Source organism: Polypterus senegalus, chromosome 8 (assembly GCF_016835505.1).
Source record: "Polypterus senegalus isolate Bchr_013 chromosome 8, ASM1683550v1, whole genome shotgun sequence".
Taxonomy (NCBI): Eukaryota; Metazoa; Chordata; class Cladistia; order Polypteriformes; family Polypteridae; genus Polypterus; species Polypterus senegalus.
In genome coordinates, this window is record NC_053161.1 from 181,482,705 (window position 1) to 181,491,118 (window position 8,414).

An 8,414-nucleotide genomic window follows, 5' to 3' on the forward strand; every position below is an offset into this window, starting at 1 on the left:
TCTGCTCACCTGGGCTGCTGTAATTGTGGGTGGGGATGTCTCACCTATGCTGGTATCAGCAGAAGGATGGTTGGAGGAGGCAGTACTCGAGGTGAGGTTAGGGTGATCAAACCTATTAAAGAAGTTCTTCATCAGGTTTGCTCTCTCCACGTCTCTCTCGATGGTGGCACCCTTCAAGCTGCAGCCAGTGATAATCTTCATCCCATCCCACACTTCCTTCATGCTGTTATTCTGCAACTTCTGCTCCAGCTTTCTCCTGTACTGCTCTTTGCCGCCCTGAGCTGGACTGGAGTTCCTTCTGCACGCTTGAGCTCATGCTGATCACCACCTTTAAAAGCCCTTTTCTTCTGGTTCAAAAGGCCCTTGATGTCACTTGTAATCCATGGCTTGTTGTTAGCATAGCAGCGTACTGTTCTTACTGGAACTACAATGTCCATACAGAAGTTCATGTAATCAGTTGTGCATTCAACAGCCTCTTCAATGTTCTCACTATGTGACCCAGCATATATCCCAGTCTGTAGTTCCAAAGCAGTCTCTCAGAGCCTGCTCTGCCTCAGGGACCACTTCCTGAATGAGCGCGTGGTTGTAGGTAGCGCCCTCAGTCTTGGTTTGTATTGCGGCTGAAGCAGAACCAGGCTATGATCGGCTTTCCCAAGCGCAGGCAGCGGGGTGGCGCTGTATGCGTCTTTAACGTTTGCATACAGTAGGTCAATAGTCCTATTTCCCGGTTTACAATCCACATACCTGGAGAAGGCAGGTAATGTTTTGTCCAGCGTCACATGGTTAAAGTCTCCAGAGATTAGCACAAGTGCCTCAGGGTGCTGTGTTTGTAACTTAGCAACTGTGGAATGGATGATGTCACTCGCTATCTCCGCATTCGCTTGAGGGGGGATGTAAACAATAACAACAATCACGTGTCCAAACTCTCTGGGCAAGTAATAGGGACGCAGACTTATGGCCAACAGTTCGCTGTCCCTGCAGCAAGTGGAGATTTTAACGTTTACATGTCCTGAGTTGCACCATCTTGTATTGACACAGAGAGCGAGTCGTCCTCCTTTCCGCTTCCTGCAGGTACTTGTGTCTCTGTCCACTCTAACTGTGCTAAACCCGGGTAGCTCCACGTTAGCATCTGGGATGGTAGTTGTTAGCCACGTTTCACTAAAACACAGCAAGCTGCATTCTCTGTAGGTTCTGAAATTTTTCACCAGCACAGCCAGTTCGTCGTTCTTATTTGGTAGTGAGTTCACATTTCTCAGGATCACAGAAGGCACGACAGTTTATAACGCCATTTTCTCTCAAACTGCCAGGCTCTTATCTTATCTTTTATCGGCTGCCCCGATATCGTCTTCTTACCTCGTCAGGTAAATAAGGAACCACACCGGCATGAGCATTTCTTCTCAGTGCTTTAAGTTGACTACTTGAATAGGCGAGTCTCGGTGTGTAAGAATCCATGTCAAGTAGTAAAAATAGTAAAAAAAAGTAAATAAAATAGTAAAAAGTGTCCAGGGAGCGATTCCACATAAAAGAAAGTGGTAGAAGTGATCAGTGAAATTGAGATAAAAAGGTAAATAGATAAAGTCATACACAGAGCTGCTGGAAAGGCTGCCACTCGGATGCGACGCCGGAAATGAAAATTTATTTTATTTATGTGATGTTATGTAGCGTATCTGCAAATGTTAATGTACAATACAAAAGGTTTTTGTATATCTATATCTAACATTTGTTAGATACCTTATTTAACTTGTTTTTTTCTGTAATTGGAGACTTAAGTTAGTCAGTATTATATATTATTTTTGCATTGATTTCCACAGCCACATTTCTCCATGTATACAGAGAATATAACACCAGCATTGATTAATTATCAAAACGAGTACAAGTGCCCTCTTTGTAAAAAACATGGAGACTACAGCATCATGGTTCCTCACCTTCAGTCCCATGAATCCCACGTTGTAAAGTATGCAGGTAAATTATGCCAGTTGTATATGCTTGTTCGTTTTATTTAAACGATGTCACCAGGCTACTTTACTTGCACACAATACCGATTGTTAGAGTTTTGAATTACAACTTTTTAAACAAAGTTTCAAAAGCTGAGCTAATCCTACATTTTCCTTTGTTTGGCAGGTTTTACTATCTACAGATGCAGCACAGGGTGTGTCTCAAATAGCCATTTTCCATTGTTGTTTTTGTTTAAAAGGCATTGTCAAAAGACATGGCTTTTTAACTCATCTACAAAAATGCCAGAAATTGATCATGCCCATGCCCGCCGGAGAGACTGTTCCCGCTATGCCTGGCAGACAGACTATCCCCATTTTTTCTCCCAAACAGACTGCGCCCTCTTTGTCCACAATCAATGCCTGTTCATCAGCATCTGTCACTAGTTTTAGAGGATCACAAATTCTACAACATTCAAAAGAGAAGAAGATATTTTTTTGATTTTGTAATTTGAGGTTGTACAAAAAAAAAATTTCAAGTTACATATAAAAAGAAGACATTCTTCAACAAACACTGACATAAATGAATATAACAGGCTTCTTTCAATTTGTATTGATTTCAGATGGGGCATTTTTGCAGTCGCAAAAACTTCCACTGGGCCGAGATACCCCATTCATGTTCAAAAATGCACATAGGGAGCTAAACATGTTGTGATCTGTGAGTTTGAGAAATGCAAACAAGCATCAGAATTTTCTCAAAGGAGTGGGTTCATGGGATTTGAATGCCACCATTTGAGGTCTTTGGCTTTCTCTCCAGTTACTCCTATGTCAGATGTTACACTTCAGGAGGAAGTATTAACTAGCATGGTAAAAACAAAATGGTTTGGCAAGGAGACAATGAAAACATGTTTAAATCATAAACATATGGCAGAAACACTACAGACGCCATTAAGTAAAGAGATTTCTCTTGGAGAAGAAAAGTCACAAATATATCTGTCAGTGTTTGAACCACGTATATCGTTCAGGTCTCGTTTGGGAAGGGTGATTGTCCATTATAATAAGAAATAGAATACCTGACACTGTGCCTTTTGCAAGCCGGTATCCTCCTATACACACAAGGCTATATCTAAATGGCATCTATTTCAAACACGCCCTGAACACTTCAAAAAAGTCAAGACAACAGGAAATGATGTGTTCGACTCCAGGACCATTCACAGTTGCTCCAATGATTCTGAACAATCGCATGATGTTCGCTATCCTCCTGAAGGCCATTTACTTGTGAGACTTGTGCAGTACATTCAGAGGAATAAAACAATCCCAGATGTTTTGCCTTGGGAAGTTTGTGCCACACCAAAAAAGGATGACTTCCCAATGTACTTGATTCCATATGAGACATTTTGTGCCTTTGTCTGATCCAATTTCCGTTACCCATAAAGCAAAGATCATCATGTTCTCTGGTATTGTCAAAGGTTTGTTATATTATGCTGTAAACATGTTTTTGTCAAATATATAAGTATCTTTTTAAATGTCATTTATTTAATTTTTTTGAGTTCTTAAAATAACATTTATTTATTTGATTTTAAGGCACAAAATTTTAGCACCTCCAAGTGTACAGCTATCTATCCATCTTATTGATATTGTAGTTTACCGTTTTCTTCTTTTTTGTAGATGTCTCCACATATTACAGACGCTATAGCCTTTGTGACAGTTTCTACAGTTATCAGGAATGGAAAGATGGATTACATAATTTTGATGACCACATCATTATGAGCGTCCATCTTTGTCTTTTGTGTAATTCAATTCAGATACGTTACTGATCTAAATAACCGCGTTCACCTACTTTAGGTAGATTAAACCAGGTAGAATCAATTACCTAGAAGATTTAAAAAAAAAAAAATACAAAAACTAAAACCATATACCCAAAACCATTACATTCAGAATGTAATGTCAGTACTTACTGTACCTGATCATTTACTTTCCTGAATTTTTCACCTGGCAATGTATACCAGCCATTGCATTTAATAAAACATAAAGTAGAGAAGTTCTGAATAAAAGTAAAGACATGTTATTTTCTATTGTACATCTACCTGTAACAGTTACTTGAATGGCTTATTAAAACGACACTCCACTTGGACCCATAAATGCACTGGGCCAAAACTAACAGGGCCATGCGGTTGTTTATTCATATAGAGGGTGTGTCAAATGTCATATCGACCCTGGCTACCATTATTTACCATTATTTAATAAAAATATCTAATTATTTAACAATTACGAATTTAACATTCTTTTGTATGTGATGTCAGTATGTATATTGTGACTGATGAACTTAAAAACTTTCTTAATTATATACATATTTTTTTCTCCACAATTAGAATCACACAGCAGTTGAAAGCGTCATAAGCAGCCTTGAGAAAACGAATGAAATGCCCTACCCAAGTCATAATGCCATATTGCATGCATACCTACATTTTGAGGCACTGACGTCCCATGAGTATAATTTCTCTTGTGTGCACTGTGGGCATCATCCTCCTATTGTTATCATGGACTTGCACAAAAAGGGTGTCTTTAAAATGGCTGGTAAGGATTTCATGAATACATGCATACCTACTTGAGCCATTCTTTGCAGAGGACAGCAGGACATCGGTCCCAGAGTTTCTCTGCTCGAGGGACAGTGTGGCAATAAAAGACAATGAGCTGGTATAATTTTTTTCAGTAAGTGACATAAAAGATCCCCCACCAGATTTTAAAGGGGAAGTGGACATGGAAGATTATTGGAAGTCCGTGGAAAGAGAAATTCTTGGCAGAGGCTTTCTGAAATGTAAGCTCATGTCTTTTTTACTTGTCAACAGTTTCATGAATGTATGTTGAAAAGTCTGATTTTTTTCCCCCTTTATCCAGGCAACCATGATAGTCCTTTTCTCATGGTGCCAAGTTACCATCAGTGGGCACTCTGGATCGGGCCCCAAACCAGAGCAAGTCATATGGTTGCCAACAGAGTATGCTAAAGTGCATGTGACAAATAAATGCCAAGAGGAAGGTGACATAGACATTACAGAGGAGCGTCTTACAAATGAAATCATAAATTTAAAGGTAAATTGGTATACATAGCAATATGAGTTGTTTTTTTTTTTTTAATTGGAAGGTGCAACTTTCTCACTGCTGTCATTTCTAAAGGTTAACACCATCAGGAAACTCTGTGAACAATGTAAGCTTGATTCTAAGTGCTCAAAAATGGATCTTGTCATGCGCTTAAGAGAAAAAATGCAAACTCGAAGCACAACTGACAAGGTGTTTCAGAAGGTCTGGGGTGCATCAGGTGAGAAGAGGTTTGTTAATGTGTATTGTTTTTGTGGAAAATTATATTTATATCTAATGATTTTATATACAGCAATGCTTATGTTGATTCTGTCTTATGTTTGTAAAGGTGGCTGGGCAGTGATCATGTGTCCATGTGGAGTTGTCTACTCTGTTAAATTCAACATCAGGGCAGAAAGTCCAAGAGACTATGTTGATATGCTGCTGTCATGGATGCATATTCCAAATGTGATTATTTATGACTTTGCCAGGGGTTTGATAAACCACTGCAAGTTGCGGGAGCTAGAGAGACCTTTATTTAATCCAAATGAAGGACAACTAGCAGAGGAAACCTCTGACAACATTGAAATGGCAGTTAAAGAAAAATTAAAAATAAATTTGCCTTGGCTGAATGTAAAAAAAGTCACTCCTGATCCAAATGGTCATCCTGTAACAGGATCTGCTGAGCACTATGCTCTGTATAATACAGTACATTCCAGCAGTATAGTACAAAGGATGAAAAGGGTGTGCTATGGAGAATTTCCTTGGTTTCAGAATTGCAAGGGTGGATAAATTCTCAGAGGGCAGAGCAGTTTTTTGCCGAGATGAGGAAAAACAATTACTTTCTGAATCTGCTCTCTCCGTCTGGTCACGTGTTCCTGATGAGATCCATTATACATCAGCATAATTGGATTGTAAATCAGAAGGCATTGGCAGAACTGAGAAAGATTTGTCCAGAGAATAAAATTGCCTTCTATCATACTGGAAAAGCTGTGCTAGGTATCTATGTATTTATCTACAGTGTCTATCTACATAGTCTCATGTTCAAAAATATTTTCTTTGATTGTCTCCTCTTTTGCTGGAACAAATTCTTTTGTAGCTCCGCTATGGGCTTCTTTATCTCCTTCTCTGTCATCTCCATCAGCTACTCATCAAGCAGTCACATCCCCAGTGCATCCAATAAGTCATCTAGGAATGTATCAAGCAGTCCATCCTGCAACTCCAGTTGCATGTAAAGGTGAAAATGACAAAAGTGTGTGCATATGTGTGTGTTTTAACCTAAACTAATACTGTTTCGTGTGCTTTCCAGGTCAATGTGGAATTCATTGTGAAGCTCTCACTAGTTTGCAGAATGTGAAAGCAAGCAGAATGTCTTGGGGATTTACCTTACACCCCATGCAGGAGAAAATGATATTTACTTTAAGCATGCTGTGCCATATCATATGTCTAATATTAATATGTTGTATGTAAGCAGTTTATCTTGAAGGTGATTTACATGTTTCTTGGAAATTGTACAATGGTCATTTGCTATTTTTACCACAGATCAGCTTTGTAATGGATACCAAAATGCCACAGACTGAGAGACTTTTGGAAGTGGGAGGAGCCTGGTTGACAAGATTGGATTTTCAGACAATTGGACCAGAATCTTGGATGGAATCCACTGTATGTTGGCAGTTAATTATTAGATTATATGTCATGTTGTAAAATAATGCTTAACATTTTGCTTCTGTTTTATAGATTGGTAATGCATGCTTATACTTGGTGCAACAAATTGCGAGTCTAAAGGTGTGTTACTACTGTGAGTATACCCTTCCACTGTGGATGGTGATGTCTGTAATGTTGCTTTCACATACAGTGGTGTGAAAAATTATTTTCCCCCTTCCTGATTTCTTATTCTTTTGCATGTTTGCCACACAAAATGTTTCTGATCAACAAACACATTTAACCATTAGTCAAATATAACACAAGTAAACACAAAATGCAGTTCTTAAATGATGGTTTTTATTATTTAGGGAGAAAAAAAATCCAAACCTACATGGCCCTGTGTGAAAAAGTAATTGCCCCCTGAACCTAACTGGTTGGGCCACCCTTAGCAGCAATAACTGCAATCAAGCGTTTGCGATAACTTGCAATGAGTCTTTTACAGCGCTCTGGAGGAATTTTGGCCCACTCATCTTTGCAGAATTGTTGTAATTCAGCTTTATTTGAGGGTTTTCTAGCATGAACCGCCTTTTTAAGGTCATGCCATAGCATCTCAATTGGATTCAGGTCAGGACTTTGACTAGGCCACACCAAAGTCTTCATTTTGTTTTTCTTCAGCAATCCTGTTGCAGCACCCAAGATCACTTCAGCTTGAGTTGACGAACAGATGGCCGGACATTCTCCTTCAGGATTTTTTGGTAGACAGTAGAATTCATGGTTCCATCTATCACAGCAAACCTTCCAGGTTCTTAAGCAGCAAAACAACCCCAGACCATCACACTACCACCACCATATTTTACTGTTGGTATGATGTTCTTTTTCTGAAATGCTGTGTTCCTTTTACGCCAGATGTAATGGGACATTTGCCTTCCAAAAAGTTCAACTTTTGTCTCATCAGTCCACAAGGTATTTTCCCAAAAGTCTTGGCAATCACTGAGATGTTTCTTAGCAAAATTGAGACGAGCCCTAATGTTCTTTTTGCTTAACAGTGGTTTGCGTCTTGGAAATCTGCCATGCAGGCCGTTTTGCCCAGTCTCTTTCTTATGGTGGAGTCGTGAACACTGACCTTAATTGAGGCAAGTGAGGCCTGCAGTTCTTTAGATGTTGTCCTGGGGTCTTTTGTGACCTCTCGGATGAGTCGTCTCTGAGCTCTTGGGGTAATTTTGGTCGGCCGGCCACTCCTGGGAAGGTTCACCACTGTTCCATGTTTTTGCCATTTGTGGATAATGGCTCTCACTGTGGTTCGCTGGAGTCCCAAAGCTTTAGAAATGGCTTTATAACCTTTACCAGACTGATAGATCTCAATTACTTCTGTTCTCATTTGTTCCTGAATTTCTTTGGATCTTGGCATGATGTCTAGCTTTTGAGGTGCTTTTGGTCTACTTCTCTGTGTCAGGCAGCTCCTATTTAAGTGATATCTTGATTGAAACAGGTGTGGCAGTAATCAGGCCTGGGGGTGCTACGGAAATTGAACTCAGGTGTGATACACCACAGTTAGGTGATTTTTAACAAGGGGCAATTACTTTTTCACACAGGGCCATGTAGGTTTGGATTTTTTTTCTCCCTAAATTATAAAAACCATCATTTAAAAACTGCATTTTGTTTTTACTTGTGTTATATTTGACTAATGGTTAAATGTGTTTGATGATCAGAAACATTTTGTGTGACAAACATGCAAAAGAATACGAAATCAGGAAGGGGGCAAAT

At 39.3% G+C, this 8,414-nt stretch overlaps 1 pseudogene; it reads left to right on the forward strand.

Moving 5' to 3' along the window:
- Positions 1–2,442: 2,442 nt before the first annotated feature.
- Positions 2,443–6,751, forward strand: LOC120534743 (annotated as a pseudogene).
- Positions 6,752–8,414: the final 1,663 nt, after the last annotated feature.